This window comes from Pan paniscus, chromosome 7, assembly GCF_029289425.2.
Source record: "Pan paniscus chromosome 7, NHGRI_mPanPan1-v2.0_pri, whole genome shotgun sequence".
Lineage (NCBI taxonomy): Eukaryota > Metazoa > Chordata > Mammalia > Primates > Hominidae > Pan > Pan paniscus.
In genome coordinates, this window is record NC_073256.2 from 72,177,937 (window position 1) to 72,199,663 (window position 21,727).

Consider the following 21,727-nt stretch of genomic DNA (forward strand, 5'->3'; position numbering starts at 1 on the left):
GTGTGTGTGTGTGTGTGTGTGTGTGTGTGTGTGTGTGTGTGTGGTGATGGACGGCCATCCTGCTCCAGGCCTCAGGAAGTGGGAGTAGGCAACTGTGAGATTAGACAAACCTGGAATATTCACAGCATTGTCGCCTTTAATACATTCCAAATGCGAACTGCAGTGGCTGAGAGTGACTTGTTTCATAGGCTCCTTTCTTTCCCCTGCCAGCCCATGAGTGTTAGGAAAGGAGAGTTGCCTAATTGATCTCTGCAGCTGCAGGACCCAGCACAAAGCCCTGCCCTCAGTAAGTACTCATACATTTGTAGGAAACATTGTTCTCTCCTCTCCCCATCATCCCAGGTTGGCCCATACTAATAAAGAAGAAGTCCCTCCCTTTCTGAGGTTTTAGAGGAAATTGGCTTCCCTCCTTTCCTTGCCCCACACTCATCATCCCCAATGGAGGGGAGCACAGGATAGGATGTGAAACTGGGGGAAGGAGCTGGAACCGGATTGCTCCTATCACTGGGGTGGTCTCTTTTCCAGAACAGCCTATCCAGGGGTCATACACTTCCTTCTTCCCTATGGAGAGGTCTGCAGTGGTCTGTCTGTCAGCTGACGGGAAAGTACAATTGGAGGGAGAATGTAAATGCTCTATTATGTCCCCAGATGCAAAATGTTTCCAGTTCTGCTTCACTCACAACAAACCTGATGTTTTCATCTCTTTCTGGATTCTTTCTGAACTCTGAGCAGGGAGAGGAGCCATCATTAACTATCACTACCACATCTCAATAAAGGGAAATATCTTGAAATAATATATCTTCAAAGTGAATGCTGGGCCTGCCTTACCTCCGCTTCTCTGTATGTGTCACTCTTGCAGGCCAGTCTCTCACTTCACCTCCATGAGCATGGGCTGCACTGCTGGTGTGAACCATGGCAGGACTGATGCCTCAGGATTTCAGAAAGAAGAAGAAAGCAAAAGACTTTTCTGAGTGCTTCTTTTTGCCCTGAGCTGGCCTCTACTATCTGGGAGGCCATATATTTGCAAGAGGTCCTACATAATGGCTTTCAGGATTCGGGTGAAGGTGGTTGAGGAGAAGCCTAGTGTGAACTCAGATAGGCAGGTCTCCTGAGGTATGGAAGGAGAGTTTATGTATTCACCATGCCTTTTCTTTTCTTCATACTTTGACGGTATGAAGTGTGAAGTGGGTAGCTAATTCCCAGAGATCACAGACAACTCCTCTGGGAGCTTGCCTTTCATGTGCAAAGCAACCAATCCACAGCCTACTCCCACCACCTCCTCTATGGGGATTTCACACTCTGGGCCAGCCTTCCCTTCCCTAATCACCCCAGGGCAGGGACCAGACAGCTAAGGACAGCCCCTAAGTCCTCAGAGCCTTGAAATGATTCAAACCAGCCAATCCTAAGCATGCATATCCTGCCTTGCCTGTGTTCCCCATGGAAACCACAGTAAAGGCTCTTGCTGGTGCTTTGCTCCTCCACCCACCTCCAGACTGACCCTGACGCTTCCCTCTATGCACTGCCCCCCATGTAGTGCACCCCATCCTCTTGGGATCTGTGAGTAATGAACTGTCTTTTCAGTGGCACTTGTCTGCTGATCTGTTGGCCTTGCCAGACCTAAATGATAAAAAAGCTTATATTTTAAAACAGTTTAGAATTACTGAACTCGAAAGAGAGTCATGAATAGAAGAATAATAATATCGCCATCTCTCATTGGAAACTCACTTTGTGCCAGTCGTTGCTGTAAGTTTATTCACTGCATTAGTTAATTCAATCTTCACACGTTCTCCTGTCCACTGATGCATTTTTCAAATCAGGAAAATGACTGGGATCAGAGGAGATAAATAACCCTTCCAAAGTGACACATCCGGGGAGCGGACGAGCAGACACAGAAAACAGCACACATTTGCAGAAAGGAAAGGAAATGGTGGAAATGGCTGTGGGCTGGCTTCAAAGTGAAGGATTTTGTGTTTGCGAGAATTGGAAATCACTGCTGCCTTCATGAAGTTGCAGCAGATAAGCCATCTGGCCTTTGCACATGAAAGATCCCTGTCCCTGGTTATTTATTTATTTTTTAATTTAATTTTTTTTTTGAGACAGAGTCTCGCTACGTTGCCAGGCTAGAATGCAGTGGGATGATCTCGGCTCACTGCAACCTCTGCTTTCCCGGTTCAAGCGATTTTCCTGCCTCAGCTTCCAGAGTAGCTGGGACTATAGGGGTGCACCACCATGCCCAGCTAATTTTTTTTTTGTATTTTTAGTAGAGACGGGGTTTCACCGTGTTGGCCAGGCTGGTCTTGATCTCCTGACCTCGTGATTTGCCTGCCTCAGCCTCCCAAAGTGCTGGGATTACAGGCATGAGCCACTGTGCCCAGCCTTGTCACTGGTTTTTTAATAACTGGTGATGAAAACTGATGGGTTGGCTGGACACCCATGAAGAGTCTTCCGCTTATCAGCTGAAGACAGGGCCAGGCCTCACAAATCCCTGCCGCTCACAGGCTCCTGTTCTCATGCCCCAGGTAGCTCAGAGACCACTGGAAGTCTGAATCACATCAAACCATTGCCTGAGCCACAGTTCCTCTTGGCCTCACAGGGCTTCTGTTGCTTAAAGGCCCCAGGGAGTGATTTGTAGAAACCATAAATCCATTTTACAGTTGAATGTCAACTGTAATGCCTTCTACTCAAAGGAAGCCAAGAACTAAATTTCAAAAAAAGTGAATGCCACAAACTCTGGCTGTTTACATTACATCAAAACAAGTTGAAAATTCAAGTTCAGTTGCTGCCCATCTTCCTGTGTTTTTCAATTTTGCTATAAGAGATTCACAAAGGTGGTGGTGTTTCTTTTTTTCTTTTTTTCTGCTAGATTCCTTGTAACTTAAAACTGATTGACATTGGTCTGATGAATGTGTGTGGTGTAGACAGTCCAGGGCTTCCAAGTCCATGTGGGCAAGGCACCGTATTTCAAAAGACAACCTAGAAGGGGAAGTATTAGTGCCTCCAAATTCAGTGTGAGTTGAGCATCAAAATCACCTGGCAGGCTCTATGAACGTGACCCCAACTGATGGCCCTTTGACACTACCTGCTGGAGCCGGCTGAGTTTGCCCATCTCACTTATTAAACACTTGCTCCTTCAGAAAATCCTACTTTAGCTTTTGTTTAGCTGGGAATTTCAAAGACAGATCTTTCCTTCCAAAAAAACATATTTGAGGCCTGCAGGGTCTGGACAAGAGGATGCTTTAAATAGCTCTTACAATTTTCCCCCATTAACTGGGCCACCCCACCAAGAACGTACATCTTCAAATTCTTCCAGAGAATTCAGATGTCAGCACCAGCAGTGCACAAAGAATGAATGGTTACTGCTGGTGCGTTATGGAGGAGGAATCAGCACTCTGGGAGTCAGTGCACGGATTTTCTATTTTTGTTTGTTTTTTTGTTTGTTTGTTTCCAGACGGAGTTTTGCTCTGTTGCCCAGGCTGGAGTGCAGTGGCTCAATCTCGACTCACTGCAACGTCCTCCTCCCGGGTTCAAGCAGTTCTCCCAAGTAGCTGGGATTATAGGTGCGTGCCACCACGCCCAACTAATTTTTGTATTTTTAGTAGAGACAGAGTTTCACCATGTTGGCCAGGCTGGTCTCGAACTCCTGACCTCATGATCCACCCTCCTTGGCCTCCCGAAGTGCTGGGATTACAGGCGTGAGCCACTGCACCCAGCTGGATCCACAATTTTTGGAGTTGGCAATCATTTGGTTAAGGCATACAATTTTGCCATTTTGGTAGATTAAAAATGGTCAAATTTTAGCAGTTTCATACAGTTCGACCCCATTCTACACATTTCTCCCATGTTACTGTTATCTGGAGAGAGGGTGACCCACCAACCTGGTTTGTTTAGGGCTGGTCCTCTTATGGCACTGAAATCCCACATCCAGGGAGGCCCCTCTGTCTTAGGCAGACTGGAGTGGTTGGTCACAGCTGGGAGACCAGGTTCCAGCTCCTCGGCTTGGTGTATGGGGCACCCCATTTTGCCTGCGTCCTCTGCTCCATTAAGGTGTTATTGATAAGGGCAAACATAATTATAGTCACTAAGTGCCAAACATTGTACATGACCTTATTACTCCTCAAAACAGTCCTCTGAGGCTTAGAGAAGTTAGGTGGCCTCCACAAGATCTCACCTATATTGGGGCTGAAGCTGTCCATGACTCCCGAACCTCAGCATTCTGTTATGTGCCAGTCACTCTGCTAGGCCCTGGGATTAAAATGAAGAAGACAGGCCAGGCTTTTGACACTGAAAATGGAAAAATGTTAAACAACTAGTCGTTGGATAACATTCCTTTGAAAATGCAGTGCCCCTTCCTGGATTTGAGGACACAGAAGTAGTTTGGTGATGCTGTGCTCCCTGTGAAGCCTCAGAGGCAGGGCATGGCTCCCAGACTGTGCAGTGTGTGGGGAGCGGTCAGGTAAGGTCAGTGCCTGACAGAACAGTCAGGAACTCCACACCTGACTGTTCTGGTTGGACACGTGGATTAATTTTCAGGTTTTCTCCCTGTGGATTGTTGCTCTTATGAACAGCTTTTAAAAATGGGGATTATTGGTACCTAATATTTTACTGAAAAATAAAACTTATCAGAGCACTAGACAGTTCTTTCAAAGACAGCTGTTGGCCTCCCAACTTGATCAGCTGTATTCCTCAAATGGGGGTGCTGTGGTTTCCCCAAGGAGATGAGAAACCACAGCACAAACAAAGAACATCTTGGTGGAGAGCTGATTGTATTTGAAGATCTGGGGAGTTTTTCTCCATTAAAAAACAAAACAAAACAGACTCACATAAGAGGAAGGTGGGAAAAATCTTATGAATTCCTAATGTAAAACATGCAGAATTAATGATTGTGAAGTTACTTCAGCTCTACTCCTAAGCTCTCAGGTCACAGAGTTAAATTTTGAAGTGCACAGAACTGGACTTCAGTAATAAACCATGGAGTGCTAAGCTTACACGTCGTTCAATTATCCTCTGAACTGGATTTTTTTTTCTTTTGTCATGTAGGTCACCAATAATGTGGAATTCATTTCGTGGAGACAAGCTACTTTTAGTCAAAAATTGTAAGGCACGGTGAGTACTCAAGCATATGACTATAATTTTCTGAATAGACTTTAGATACCAGGGTTTAAAAGCATTTCAAAATGTCTACATCATAGTAGAAGCTTGGATTAAGCTATTTTATACTTCATAGTCACTGTGGTTCGGTCTCTAAAATTATGTACATTGTCATTGAATAAAATTCTTCTTAAACAACTAGAACACTTGGTTGATTTTAAATGACTAATTATTGTTATATTATGTGAGAGCACATAAGATATGTTCTGCTTTACAAGTAAAGTCTGGCAACATTTCCCATGGTTTGCAATTCAAATTGGATGGCTCTGAGTCACTAAAAAGCAGGTAAGCAGCAGATATAAAAAAGTTTTTTGAAAGGGGCTATTTGTTTCTCCTATATTGGCTTTGCTTAAGAGAATTATTTAAGGCTGAGAGAGGAGTGAGGATGAAGCAGGAGTTGGGCTCAATTTTGTTCACTAATTCAGTTAGCCTAGTCATTAGCTTAGCATTTTGAAGCTTGAGTGTTAGAATCTACAGCCGTTCTCCTAAGAAAAAAGTAAAATGTGATTTCCAAGTCCAAATTAATGAAAAAGTTTCAATGATATTGAACAGGCTACGTGGAGGAGAGCAGAGGAAATTAGCAGGCTCCTGCCTCCTCATGGCTGTCTTGGGGAGAAGGTTGAGTGAATTGATTTTTTTTTAATTATACTTTAAATTCTAGGGTACATGTGCACAACATGCAGGTTTGTTACATATGTATACATGTGCCATGTTGGTGTGCTGCACCCATTAACTCATCATTTACATTAGGTATATCTCCTAATGCTCTCCCTCTCCCCTCCCCACTACCCCACGACAGGCCCCAGTGTGTGATGTTCCCCTTCCTGTGTCCAAGTGTTCTCATTGTTGAATTCCCACCTATGAGTGAGAACATGAGGATGAGGTGTTTGATTTTTTGTCCTTGTGATAGTTTGCTGAGAATGATGGTTTCCAGCTTCATCCATGTCCCTACAAAGGACATGAACTCATCATTTTTTATGGCTGCATAGTATTCCATGGTGTATATGTGCCACATTTTCTTAATCCAGTCTATCATTGATGGACATTTGGGTTGGTTCCAAGTCTTTGCTATTGTGAATAGTGACACAATAAACATACATGTGCATGTGTCTTTATAGTAGCATGATTTATAATCCTTTGGGTATATACCCAGTAATAGGATGGCTGAGTCAAATGGTATTTCTAGTTCTAGATCCCTGCGGAATCGCCACACCAACTTCCACAATGGTTGAACTAGTTTACAGTCCCACCAACAGTGTAAAAGTGTTCCTATTTCTCCACATCCTCTCCAGCACCTGTTGTTTCCTGACTTTTTAGTGATCGCCATTCTAACTGGTGTGAGATGGTATCTCATTGTGGTTTTGATTTGCATTTCTCTGATGGCCAGTGATGATGAACATTTTTTCATGTGTTGTTTGGCTGCATAAATGTCTTCTATTGAGAAGTGTCTGTTCATATCCTTCACCCACTTTTTGATGGGGTTGTTTTTTTCTTGTAAATTTGTTTGAGATCATTGTAGATTCTGGATATTAGCCCTTTGTCAGATGAGTAGGTTGCAAAAATTTTCTCCCATTCTATAGATTGCCTGTTCACTCTGATGGTGGTTTCTTATGCTGTGCAGAAGCTCTTTAGTTTAATTAGATCCCATTTGTCAATTTTGGCTTTTGTTGCCATTGCTTTTGGTGTTTTAGACATGAAGTCCTTGCTCATGCCTATGTCCTGCATGGTATTGCCTAAGTTTTCTTCCAGGATTTTTATGGTTTTAGGTCTAACATTGAAGTCTGTGATCCATCTTCAATTAATTTTTGTATAAGGCATAAGGAAGGGATCCAGTTTCAGCTTTCTACATATGGCTAGCCAGTTTTCCCAGCACCATTTATTAAATAGGGAATCCTTTCCCCATTTCTTGTTTTTGTCAGGTTTGTCAAGATGGCCGATACGCAACAGCTCCAGTCTACGCATCCCAGCATGAGCGATGCAGAAGATGGGTGATTTCTGCATTTCCAACTGAGGTACCGGGTTCATCTCACTGGGGCTTGTCGGACAGTGGGCGCAGGACAGTGGGTGAAGCCCACTGAGCATGAGCTGAAGCACGGCGAGGCATCGCCTCACCCAGGAAGTGCAAGGGATCAGAGAATTCCCTTTCCTAGCCAAGGAAAGCTGTGACAGATGGCACGTGGAAAATTAGGTCACTCCCACCCTAATATTGCACTTTTCCAGTGGTCTTAGCAAACAACACACCAGGAGTTTATATCCCGCGCCTGGCCCAGAGGGTCCCACACCCACAGAGTCTAGCTCATTGCTAGCAGAGCAGTCTGAGATCGAACTGCAAGGCAGCAGCAAGGCTGGGAGAGGAGCGCCCACCATTGCTGAGGCTTGAGTAGGTAAACAAAGTGGCTAGGAAACTTGAACTGGGTGGAGCCCACTGCAGCTCAAGGAGGCCTGCCTGCCTCTGTAGACTCCACCTCTGCGGCCAGGGCATAGCTGAATAAAAGGCAGCAGAAACCTCCGCAGACTTAAATGTCCCTGTCTGACAGTTTGGAAGAGAGTAGTGGTTCTCCCAGCACGCAGCTGGAGATCTGAGAATGGACAAACTGCCTCCTCAAGTGGGTCCCTGACCCCCAAGTAGCCTAGCTGGGAGGCATCCCCCAGTAGGGGCAGAATGACACCTCACATGGCCGGGCACCCCTCTGAGACGAAGCTTCCAGGGGAAAGATCAGGCAGCAACATTTGCTGTTCAGCAATATTCGCTGTTCTGCAGCTTCTGCTGCTGATACCTAGGCAAACAGCGTCTGGAGTGGACCTCCAGCAAACTCCAACAGACCTGCAGATGAGGATCCTGACTGTTAGAAGGAAAACTAACAAACAGCAAGGACATCCACACCAAAACCCCATCTGTACGTCACCATCATCAAAGAACAAAGGTAGATAAAACCACAAAAATGGGGAAAAAACAGAGCAGAGAAGCTGAAAATTCTAAAAATCAGAGTGCCTCTCCCCCTCCAAAGGAATGCAGCTCCTCGCCAACAATGGAACAAAGCTGGATGGAGAGTGACTTTGATGAGTTGAGAGAAGAAGGCTTCAGACGATCAAACTTCTCCGAGCTAAAGAAGGAAGATCGAACCCATCCCAAAGAAGCTAAAAAACTTTAAAAAAGATTAGACAAATGGCTAACTAGAATATCCAGTGTAGAGAAGTCCTTAAATGATCTGTTGGAGCTGAAAACCATGGCATGAGAACTACGCGATGCATGCACAAACCTCAGTAGCTGATTTGATCAAATGGAAGAAAGGGTATCAGTGATTGAAGATGAAATGAATGAAATGAAGTGAGAAGAGAAGTTTAGAGAAAAAAGAGTAAAAAGAAATGAACAAAGCCTCCAAGAAATATGGGATTATGTGAAAAGACAAAATCTACGTCTGATTGGTGTACCTGAAAGTGACAGGGAGAATGGAACCAAGCTGGAAAACACTGCAGGATATTATCCAGGAGAACTTCCCCAATCTAGCAAGGCAGGCCAACGTTCAAATTCAGGAACTACAGAGAACGCCACAAAGATACTCCTCGAGAAGAGCAACTCCAAGACACATAATTGTCAGATTCACCAAAGTTGAAATGAAAGAAAAAATGTTAAGGGCAGCCAGAGAGAAAGGTCAAGTTACCCACAAAGGGAAGCCCATCACACTAACAGCTGATCTCTCAGCCGAAACTCTACAAGCCAGAAAAGAGTGGGAGACAATATTTAACATTCTTAAAGAAAAGAATTTTCAACCCAGAATTTCATATCCAGCCAAACTAAGCTTCATAATTGAAGGAGAAATAAAATCCTTTACAGACAAGCAAATGCTGAGAGATTTTATCACCACCAGGCCTGCCCTGCAAGAGCTCCTGAGGGAAGCACTAAACATGGAAAGGAACAACTGGTACCAGCCACTGCAAAAACATGCCAAATTGTAAAGACCATCAAGGCTAGGAAGAAACTGCATCAACTAATGAGCAAAATAACCAGCTAACATCATAATGACACAATCGAATTCACACATAACAATATTAACCTTAAATGTAAATGGGCTAAATTCTCCAATTAAAAGACACAGATTGGCAAATTGGATAAACAGTCAAGACCCATCAGTGTGCTGTATTCAGGAAACCCATCTCACGTGCAGAGACACACATAGGCTCAAAATAAAGGGATGGAGGAAGATCTACCAACCAAATGGAAAACAAAAAAAGGCAGGGGTTGCAATCCTAGCCTCTGACAAAACAGACTTTAAACCAACAAAGATCAAAGGAGACAAAGAAGGCCATTATATAATGGTAAAGGGATCAATTCAAGAAGAAGAGCTAACTATCCTAAATATATATGCACCCAATACAGAAGCACCCAGATTCATAAAGCAAGTCCTTAGAGACCTACAAAGAGACTTAGACTCCCAAACAATAATAATGGAAGACTTTAACACCCCACTGTCAACATTAGACTGATCAACAAGACACAAAGTTAACAAGGATATCCAGGAATTGAACTCAGCTCTGCACCAAGTGGACCTAATAGACATCTACAGAACTCTCCACCCCAAATCAACAGAGTATACATTATTCTCAGCACCACATCACACTTATTCCAAAATTGAACACATAGTTGGAAGTAAAGCACTCCTCAGCAAATGTAAAAGAACAGAAATTATAACAAACTGTCTCTCAGACCAAGTGCAATCAAACTAGAACTCAGGATTAAGAAACTCACTCAAAACTGCTCAACTACATGGAAACCAAACAACCTGCTCCTCAGTGACTACTGGGTACATAAAGAAATGAAGGCAGAAATAAAGATGTTCTTAGAAACCATTAAGAACAAAGACACAACATACCAGAATCTCTGGGACACATTTAAAGCAGTGTGTAGAGGGAAATTTATAGCACTAAATGCCCACAAGAGAAAGCAGGAAAGATCTAAAATTGACACCCTAACATCACAATTGAAAGAACTAGAGAAGCAAGAGCAAACACATTCAAAAGCTAGCAGAAGGCAAGAAATAACTAACATCAGAGCAGAACTGAAGGAGATAGAGACAGAAAAAAATCCTTAAAAAAATCAATGAATTCAGGAGCTGGTTTTTTGAAAAGATCAACAAAATTGATAGACCACCAGCAAGACTAATAAAGAAGAAAAGAGAGAAGAATCAAATAGACAAAATAAAACATGATAAGGGGGATATCACCACCGATCCCACAGAAATACAACTACCATTAGAGAATACTATAAACACCTCTACACAAATAAACTGGAAAATCTAGAAGAAATGGATAAATTCTTTGACACATACACCCGCCCAAGTCTAAACTAGGAAGAAGTTGAATCCCTGAATAGACTAATAACAGGCTCTGAAATTGAGGCAATAATTTATAGCCTACCTACCAAAAAAAGTCCAGGACCAGAGAGATTCACAGCTGAATTCTATCAGAGTTACAAGGAGGAGCTGGTATCATTCCTTCTGAAACTATTCCAATCAATAGAAAAAGAGGGAATCCTCCCTAACTCATTTTATGAGGCCAGCATCATCCTCATACCAAAGCCTGGCAGAGACACAACAAAAAAAGAAAATTTTAGATCAATATCCTTGAGGAACATTGATGCAAAAATCCTCAATAAAATACTGGCAAGCTGAATCCAGCAGCCCATCAAAAAAAAGCATGATCAAGTGGGCTTCATCCCTGGGATGCAAGGCTGGTTCAACATACGCAAATCAATAAACTTAATCCAGCATATAAGCAGAACCAAAGACAAAAACCACATGATAATCTCAATAGATGCAGAAAAGGCCTTTGACAAAATTCAACAGCCCTTCATGCTAAAAACTCTCAATAAATTAGGTATTGATGGGACATATCTCAAAATAATAAGAGCTATTTATGGATTGATGTTTTTATACATATTAGACCGTTTTGATGAGATGGCCTTGCCAAGTAGGTGTTTGTTTTGTTTATTTTCTTCCTTCTGTGTAAAGATTTTTAATTCCTTGAACCATCCTCTAGTTCCTATGGTTTTCTCATTGTTCTCTTAGGAAAGTGAAAGGTAATAGGAAATATGCATTCTTTACCCTTTCTTTGTTCTCAGGGGGCATTGTGATGTTACCTTGAGTCCTGTATTGAGTTTTCAGTGACAATGCTATGAGGCATGTGAGTAAGCATTTAATAATGACCAAGAACTAAGTCAGATTCAAACCCAGCAATACAGAATTCTCATTTTAATTTCAAGTTATGGATATTTGTCTTTGATTTTTATGGGTTTTTCCATTTTTAAACAAACAAGTTTTCAACGCTTATCTTCTCAGTAAGAGATGGGAAGGCCTATGAACATTTTAGCAACCCAAAAGATGATTCCTCAGTTTTTTCCTAAGGGGAATGTTTTATTTATAGGTAATCAAAGGAAATGTTTGTTTCCACAGGGAAGTATGGATAAAATATAAAATCTGTTTTTCAGTATCAACTAGGGATCACTAGGCAGTATGTTGGTACAGAGATGTAAATGTGAAAAGGAAAAATGTGAAGAAGAATTATTTTTAAATATAAGTTGCCACTTCTGTAACTCCCCCACCCCAAAAAAGAGATTAGAGTTGTCCAAGATAGCTGTAAACTTGAGTTCCTATTAATTTGCATATATATTCAGGGAATGAGATTAAATTAACAAAGGAGGAGAGAAAGCAACTCTGGACCTGGAGCACAACTGCTGTTGTGTTGATGCAGAAAATGACTGGCTCACAGACTTTCTGCAGAAGCTGCCACGATTCTTTGAGTTGTGTTAAGAAAAAACTCTGGAGCTCAAGAGAGTCTGGCTTTGAATCTAGGCTTCACCATTTATGGATTATATGAATTTAAGCATATTACTTAACCTCTAGGTTCAGTTACCTTGTCTATAAAGTGGGCACCAACAAAATACCTTGAAGTTTTTTAAAAAAATAGAACTAAGTAAGTTAATATTTGTGTAACTCATGCTGCAGTTTCTGACAAAATAAAAATTCTTAAGTGTTTACCTTTTTATATTACTCAACTAACAAGTATTTACCACTAATATTTGACATGTAATTAAAATTTTCAAACATTTAATTTTTTTCCTTGTGTTAAGATAAAATTATAGTGACATTAATAAAAAGATAACAGGTAAGGATTGCCCTTTGGTTAACTTTGGTTAATTTTAAGTGGTGTTAGTGTGATATGACTTTAGCATTACTCATTATTGGTTATTCTATGTATCAGTTAGGAGAGAGAAATCATCCAGAAATTTGAACAGGGAAAGATGAACATAAAGAATTATTAACTGTAACAGGAGACTGGAGTAAGGAGTGTTTGGCTAATAAGAACTAGAGGAATATTGGCATAGCAGCTGGAAGGAGCTGCCATTCCCTGAGGCACTGGCAGGACTTGCTGGAAATCCACCCTCTGGAACTCACTGGAGATATTCCTTCTAAGGTGACAAGGGAAGCTGTTTGTGGGAATGTATTTCCCAGGAGGCACTGAGCCTTTGCACCCAGTGCCCAAGAGAGACTGTAGGAGGCAGCTGCTGGGTGCCAGGCACCCCTGGCTGCCCTGCCCTGCAGGAGCCTGGGAGTATGGGGGAGCTGTCTGCCCTGCAGGAACCTGTCTAGAGCAGGAAGCAAAACACTTGTGCAGTATCTCACCAGTGGCCTTTACTGACAAAGCTTAATATCATAACATTTAGCAAAGCGAAAATACTTAAGTGGCTCAGAACCATTTTCACAGAGCAAGCAAAAAGGGTGAATTTGGAGCTGAGCGTCAGTAAGTGGCTAACTCTGCTAGTAGGAGAAACACTTTTCCAAATATTTATGTGAAATATATATGGTAAGACTTATGAAACGAGAGAATGTAAAGATACAAAGTACCTGAGAGCTTACCCCTGCTTATCCCTGGTCAGTTACAGAGAGCCTGAACTGCCTTGTTTTTGTCTTTTAGTGCATTTGTTTTTCTTGTAGTGAACTTGGAATGTAAAGCTTGAATTGACAGACCCTACAAGAAGCAACATTATGAAATTTGGGTTTATGGTTATAAAAACATTGTTAAAAACATTATTCATCATGCTACATAGAGTTTTCCAATGAGTACTCTGTGAAGAATTCTGTCTGGTTGCAGTTCTGATGAGCAATAGATCTTGTTTCTCTTAAGACATGAAACACAGCAGAGCAGTAGCTATCCTGAAGTTGGGCTCATTAAACACTAGTCAACACTGGATATTGATTTGTGCAACTGATGAGATTAGGAGGCAGTTTAAACAAGAAATTAATCAAAGGCGGAGATTAAAAAACAACAGGAAACATGCATGAGACTAATACAAACATTGATAATGTAAATGTACTTCCTAGGGTAGAATATAAATTTTTCCCTAAACTTTCTTTCCAGCAGCTTTATGAATTAATTGGTATTTGATTGATTGATTGACAACTCCAGTTATTAACTAAATTGAATCAGCTGGGAAACATTGCCTGGATTACTTCCTCAGAATTATTTCTGCACAGGGACTATATGATTGAATGTAATCAAATAGACTCAAGAAAGAATTAAATTCTTTAAAGTCACTTAGGCTTTAAATTAAAAGGGAAAATTAAATTTCCCTCCTTTTTTGTTTTTGTCTAATAATTGAATACTCATTTAAAAAATGTGTTATTGATATATCTAAGGAATTAAATGTCATTGAACTAATGTTACCTGTAACGAGGAAGAAATTGTTATTGAAAGAAGGGAAATAAAAAGAGAATAAGTTCTGCAAGACTACTTTTGTGCCTATGTTTATTTGATGAATTCTGGTAAGGGAGACATATGTGTCTTGCAATCATTGTATACACATTGAGCTTATATGCATATTGCTTTAAAATGCTCTGTATTCAATATTTCTACGTCTCCACTTTCTGTTTAAGATCCATCTAGTTTCTCCTGGACAGGAACTATGTATTCTCTGCTTAAAACAGAAACATCTTGCAAAACTGGCTTGAGTTGGTGATGCTAAGTATGCAAATAGCAGGGAGCGCTGTCTAACTAATAAGAAAGTTAAGTTTGCCAGAATTCTATTCATATCAAAGAATCTCAGAAATAGTTAGAAAGTCTGTTTTGGTAGCTACTTACTACCTTCACGATCATCAATAGTTTATGGTTCTATGGTTGCTACTTTTCCCAGTAGCATTTGTGCTTCCTATTTGATTTTTTGAAGATTTTTGTCAGGTATTAAATAGATTGATTTCTTTTTAAAAAACAGCATAACCCAATAAATCTTTTTCTAGATGCTACTTAGTGGCCCATTCCCACTTCCCGTTTTGCATGTGGTCTTGATAAGGTTGCCCCATTCAACTAATTTGTGCTTAGTAGGAAGGACACTTGAGAGCAGTTGGGACCAGTGTCTGTAATAAATAAATATGAATTCATAATTAGGCAGAGTGAGAATGCCCAGAATGGTTTATCATCACAACCATTCCCAAAGCAGGGTTGAGGTCTTATGGGGAGGCCTTACTCTGCTGTTTGTGATCATCCCCAGCTGGCACACAAGCCCGCTGAGTCTGCAATGATGTCTTCTCAAAGTATATTCAAATATTTGCATTTAAATCAAGAGAGTAATAAAAATGTCAATTTTAAAAGAGATTATGATTTAAATGGTCTGTTAGAAAAACTACAGCAACATTGCTCCTCTCAAAGAAGAAGGCTGAAAGGATAATTAGACATCAGCAGAATACCAACACATTACTGGGAAAAAGAAAGGGCACAGGAACTTCTAAAATTCACAGAAATAAAAATCAGCACAGGGACCTAGACCTTCATTAGAACCGAGTGATGAGATGAGCTACTAATGTTGATGAACAGCAGTATAAATGTTGTAAGGTTTCAGAATATTCCTTGGGATTACTCAGGGAGTGAAAAATTGACACATTTTACATTCTCTTTTGGATTTAAAATAGCCAATAAAATTCGTTTTCCTAACATATACTTAAATCAATATGCACGCTGCAAGAAGCCAAGTTCGAGGGCACAATTTAGCAGATATCATGTGTTAGTTGTTGCTACTGTTAACAGCCTTCTCTTTTTTTCCTGGGGTCAGAGCCAATTAAGAGACGTATAGAAGACTGAGAGTTAGAGATCAAAATACCGGCTTTATGACTTACCAAAGCCAGATAGGAGAATAGGGTTTTATGTGTGGGCCAAAGGGGATACTAATTTCTCGCCTATGAACTGAAGTCAATTCCGTACACAGCGAGGGACTGCACCTAGGGCAGTGAGGGTGGGGTGCTGCCCCCTAGCGGAGGGCTCCGGTGCACACAGGCGACAACAGCCACAGACCCACGGCCCTCCTGCTCTATCTCCTTTGGTAATTCATGAGACAGTTTCCTGGGAAGTCCCATGTTTAATTTTTATCTTAATTGACTTTGAAACAGTATTCTCTGTGTAGCCATGAGAAAATGAGAATTTGTTTCTTATAGATCTCCACTGAACTACTTTATCATTTCTGATTAAGTCAATTCCTTATTTTCCTCTGGTAACTAACACCCACTCGCCTCCAGGTTAAAGTTTTCCTTACTTGGCAAAATCAGATACTAAACAAAATATGATTAAAATAAGTCGAAACTCTTGCTCATCCTTACCAGAGTTGCACAAATTCTATCTTGAATATGACAGGCACAGTCTCGGGATTTTCTTACTGTGATTCAAATACAAAGTGAGCAGCTGGTTTATGGCCCAGCAGGAGCCAAGGGCGACCCACCTACCTCCTAATCTAGAGCTCTTCCCACTTCGCAGCACTTGCCACATAAGACCTTAAGATGGAGGGTCTCACAGAGCAGTTGCGAGTGCACTGTTGAGGCAGGTGGCTTTGAGTTTGGATTTCAGCTGTGCTCTGACTAGCCCTGTGACTTTGAGAGAGGTTATGACCTTCCTGGGTCTCCAGTGTTTCATGGGCAAAATGCAGATCACAACGTTTCTGTTGCAATATTGCTGTATTTAAATGAGATTATGTGTTTGAAATGCATCTTACTGTGCCTGTGGTAGCTTAGCACTAATAAGTGCTGGCATGACCCATTGTTAAGCTGCACTTACCCATAGTATGAATAAAAAATAGTTTAATTTTACACAAGTTGTAAATGAAAAGGGAATGAGTATGTAAATAAACCATTTGAAAAGATACATCAGTTACATGGCTTCTTCCTAGAAACCAGTCGTCGGCAGAAGCGATCTATCGACACCTTCTTTCTTTTCTCATTTCTGGTTTGGTTTCTGGCTGCTCTTCCTCATTTTTTCCTTTTGTGGCTGCCTTGTGTCTCTGTGAGACCACTGGGGCTTTGTTCCTCCAATCTTGTCTCCCTCTGTCCAACCACAGCTACCTTTCTTCGTCCTCACAGCCTGATGTCATGATAAGGGGAGTAACCTCCCCCTTCCACATATAACAGAAAGTAACACTTCAGCAACCCCCAACTCTGGAGTTAATAACTCAGTTTTCTTTTGGTTCTGGAACAGTTCAAAGCTCTCTCTTTTTTCTTCTTTTAAAAATGTATTTGACAAACACTATGTAGTACTTGCTATGTGCCAGACACTGTTCTAAGCACTTTACAAGTATTAACTCATTTTATCTTCCTATATCTAATCCAATTTTATATAAAACAGAAACCAAAGCAGAGAAGGGCTTAGTAACTTACCTGAAGTTACCCAGCTGGTACTTAGTGGAAGCAGGATTTCAGGCTGAGGAGTCTGGCCCCGGTCTCTGTGCTTTTAACAGCTCAGCCCAGCTGCTTCTCGGCCACCCTTGCGACATCATCTTCCATCTCACACTGCCAAGGGCAGGAATGCCAGACTTATTAGAAAAGCCTTGAAAAACTTAAGAATGTAAGTATTAAAAAGTTCAGCATCTCAAATATTTATCATTGCTTTGTAGTGAGAACACTTAAAATCTCTTCTTTTAGATGTTTTGAAATACATAGTACATTAACTATAGTCACCATGTTTTGCAATAAACCACCAGAACTGATTCCTCCCATGTAACTGAAACTTTGCACTCTTTGGCAAACATCTCCCCTTTCCCCGACTTCCTCACCATAAACACATACAACTTTTATTTGCCAATTAAAAATAAAATAAAAACAAAAAGAGGTGCAACGAACAGTTGTGCTTTCATCATCCAAAACACTAAAGGTAATGCTGGTCCAAGAGAATGACAGATTTTTGAGGATGGTTTTGTTGTTTTTATTTTGTTGGTAGCACAGAGGAGTTGGGAGAGTTCTGAGCACAGAAAATGAAAGAGGAACTGGAGCAGGGGACAGGAAATTTACAAAATGTCAGAGCTGAAGTTGTAGAGCAAAAGAGGGACTATTGGTTGGGCTTACCGGATCATTGTGGAGTTTACCATTGTCATCCTGAGCAAAGCACAGGGCTGAGAACAAGGAGGGAGAGGGAGGAAAGAGCCTCGGATAAGGCAGTGCTGGGGCCAGAGGGAAGGCTGCTGTCATCTCTCAACTGGGATTAGCTACCCCATGCCTCCCGGGCTTTTTGCCTTTCTGAATTTGGGGGTGGCTATGCCTCAGAGATGTGCTCTTGGAGGAAACTGAAGCACACTAAAAGTGAAATGTCACCTCAGTTATGAATGATCCTGATGAAGACGGTAACCAGGAAGTGTCTGAAGCCTGAAGCCACTACTCTATAAACACCAAATGTATTGCTGAGCTCGAGAATAAAAATGATATGTGTTAACTGTAGGCAAGGGCCACATAAGCAAGGCAAAGTATTACCAAGAGGCACAATTTTTTTTAATTGTTATATATTTTTGTTTAAAAATTTTAAGAATACAATACATTGTTGTTAGTTATATTACCATGTTGTATAATAGCTCTCTTGAATTTACTACTCCTGTCTAACAGATATTTTGTATTCTTTGACCAACATCCTCCTAACTCTCCCATCCCTGTCCCTGGTAACCACCATTCTATTCTCTACTTCTTGGAGTTAGACTTTCTTAGATTCCACACATAAGTGAGGTCATGCAGTATTTGTGTTTCTGTCCTGGCTGATTTCAGTTGGCATAATGTACTCCAGGTTCATCCATGTTGTCACAAGTGACAGAATTTCCCTCTTTTTAAGGTTAAATAATAATCCATTGTGTATATATGCCACATTTTCTCTATTCATTCATCTGTTGAGAGATACTTAGGTTGATTTCATATTTTAGCTATTGTGAATAATACCGCATTGAACATAGGAGTGTGGGTGTCTCTTTGATACACTGATTTTAATTTTTTTGGATAGATACCCAGTAAAGGGATTGCTGAATCACATGGTAGTTCTATTTCTATTTTTTTCAGTAACTTCTGTATAGTTTTCCATGCTGGCTGTACGAATTTACATTCCTACCAACTGTATACAATGGTTCCCTTTCCACCACATCCTCACCAACACTTGTTATCATTCATCTTTTTGATACAACCATTCTAACAGGTGTGAGAGGGTATCTCATTGTGGTTTTAATGTACATTTCTCTGATGATTAGTGATGTTAAGCATTTTTCATGCACTCATTGACCATTTGTATCTCTTATGTTAAGAAATGTCTTTTCTCATCCTTTGCCCACTTAAAAATCAGGTTGTTTTCTTGATATTGAGTTGTTTGTGTTTCTTATGTATTTTCAATGTTAACCCTTTATCTGATACATGGTTTTCAAATATTTTCTCCCATTCTATAGGTTGTTTCTTAATTATGTTGATTGTTTCCTTTACTTTGCTGAATCTTTTTAGTTTGATGTGATCCTGTTTGTCTATTTTTGCTTTTTTATTGCCTGTGCTTTCTTGGTCATTCCCAAAAATCATCGCCCAGACCAGTATCATAGAGCTTTGCCCTTCTGATTTCTTCTAGGTAGTTTTACAGATTCTGGTCTTAGGTTTAAGTCTTTAATCCATTTTGATTTGAGGTTTGTGTATGATGGAAGATAAGGATCCAGTTTTATTCTTTTGCATGTGGGTATCCAGCTTTCCCATTGTCATTTGTTGAAGAGGCTCTCCTTTCCCCATTTAGTATTCTTGGGCTCTTCATAGGAACAAAGTGACACAATTCTTAGAAGTAGTGTTACTACAATAAAACCCAAACTGGGCAGTAATATGGGTCTCTGGCACCTCTAGTTATTGTCTGTGGGACCCTGAGCAGGTTCAATAAGCTCTCTGTGCATTCATTCCCTGAACAGAAAAATGCAGAAAACACCTAAATGGTTAGCAATCATTACCAACAGGTTAGAGATGGCATTTGTTGAGTGTCTTGTTCAACACCTGGCAGATAGTAAGTGCTTAAATATTTTCTGAATGAATAGTGGGAATTCAAAACTACTAGTTTTCCACTGGAACAAAAAAAAACTTAAAAGACTCCAGAGGCCCTGTTTATATTAAAAGCTTGTGAAAGCACAGGAGAGTAGTGCATGGAATATGAGACCACACAGTTGCACCACCCAGAATTCAGGGTCATTACAGATTTGTCAAAGGTGTTTCATTTTCTGAATAAAAGAAAACAAATAAATTATTGTTCTTTTCAATATTATATTTGTATCAAGAAAATGTACAAGAAATGTAGAGTTTCATTCTCTGGGCAGGCCGTATCAGCTGAGGCATCAGAAAGAGACAACACAGCCCTCATTTGCTTCCATTGCTTTGTGGCAAGTCTAAGGATATTTCAGAGTGAAACAAATATGGACACAAAGGATCTGAGCTCCTTTTCCAGAAGCATTTCTTCTGAGGACAGACCCAAACAGAGATGGCTCAGTGATATAGTTTTGATCTGTGTCCCCTCTAAATCTCATGTTGAAATGTAATCTCCAATGCTGGAGGTGGGGTGTGGTGGGAGCCGTTGGGATCATGGGGGCAGATCTCTCATGGCTTGGTGCTGTCTTCCTGAGAGAGAGTTTTTGTGAGATCTGGTTGTTTAAAAGTGTGTGGCACCTGCCCCCTCACTCTCTCTCTTGCTCCTGCTCTGGCCATGTGATGTGCCTGCTCCCTCTTGGCCTTCTGCTGTGATTATACTTCCCAAGGCCTCCCCAGGAGCTGAGCAGATGCCAGCATCGTGCTTCCTGTACAGCCTGCAGAACTGTGAGCCAATTAAACCCCTTTTCTTTATAAATTAACCAGTCTCAGGTATTTATAGCAATGCAAGAACGACTTAATACACCCAAGTGAACCACAGTCTATGTGATATTTGAGGACTGTGGAGAATGTGGCTGCTCCAGGAAAGCACAGAGGGACAGCTATGCTCCTCTCTAAGGAGAACCCCCTGTAACTGATGGCACAGAGCTCAGTGAAGGCAGCACCATGGGCAGTTAACAAATGAACGATTAGCAGGAACCTAGAAGAGGAAAAACTGATTGCTGGGAGTCAGCACCAGTTGTCTCAGAAAAAAAATCTTTCCAGGCTGGGCGCGGTGGCTCATGCCTGTAATCCCAGCACTATGGGAGGCTGCGACAGGTGGATCACCTTAGGTCAGGAGTTCGAGACCAGCCTGGCCAACATGATGAAACCCCATCTCTATTAAAAATACGAAAATTAGCCGGGCGTGTTGGTGCATGCCTATAATCCTATAATCCCAGCTACTCGGGAGGCTGAGGCAAGAGAATCACTTGAACCCAGGAGGTGGAGGTTGCAGTGAGTGGAGATCGTGCCACTGCACTTCAGCCTGGGCGACAAGAGCAAAACTCCATCTCAAAAAAAAAAATCTTTCCAGAATAAACATATGTGTATGTGTGTATATGTATATATATGATTGTGGTTTGGTACAGCAGGGAAATAGTATAGCTGTATTTAAGTAAGAACTTGGTAAGTCCTTTTTGATGATATGGTTAGGTAGACTCATAAATAGGTTGTTGAAAAATTCTTGTGTAGAATCTGAATAATGGTGATGATCTCATAGAAAACAGGTGCTCCTGGTATCCTCAGTGCTAGTGAACTGGTCAAATTTAATGATGAATTTGCTTCTGCAGAGACAACTTAAAGGTTATTCATGGTCTTGCAACATTAACATTTAGACACTTCTCTACAATTTCATGTTTCTTCTTGGAGGACTTGTTGATTTAATTTTAAAAATGTCATTTACTAATGGTAAAGGTCATTACATGAAAGGAAAATGATAAATCTCTAATATTCACTAATGAAGGATTTATGGTAAATATCACACACTTAGAATTATCTTAAAAGTAAGAATAACGCTTGTTTGGCCTTTTATTAAAGCTCCAACTATCAAGGCTAATATTTTATCAATCTTTTGTATTTTGATTTCCATTCTACTTCACTGCATGTCCATGTTCAGTGTATTAACTTGCTAAAAATGGAATTATAGGTGTCTTTAGGAATAAATATATAATTTTTGGCAGATTGAAGGCATTTGCTAATAGTGAAGTCTTCCTCATTTAGCAGTGAAGTCTTCCTTTGTTTGAACAGTGTGAGGCCTCAGGGGTTGAACTGTAATTGATTCAGGCTAATCATATTAACCCCATTTGTTTTGCCAGTGATTTTTTCCAGGTTTGTGCATGTGACCCAGTTCTGGCCAATGAGTCCAAATGGGAACTCTA

General features: G+C 40.9%; 1 long non-coding RNA gene across 1 annotated transcript in view; it reads left to right on the plus strand.

Moving 5' to 3' along the window:
* The window catches only part of LOC117981402 (uncharacterized), a 63,976-nt gene extending 47,091 nt beyond the window's left edge, over positions 1-16,885 (plus strand). The window contains exons 3-4 of the long non-coding RNA XR_004672901.3: positions 5,038-5,103; positions 7,068-16,885. This is a non-coding gene — a long non-coding RNA (uncharacterized LOC117981402). The remainder of the gene's footprint in view (positions 1-5,037; positions 5,104-7,067) is intronic.
* Positions 16,886-21,727: the final 4,842 nt, after the last annotated feature.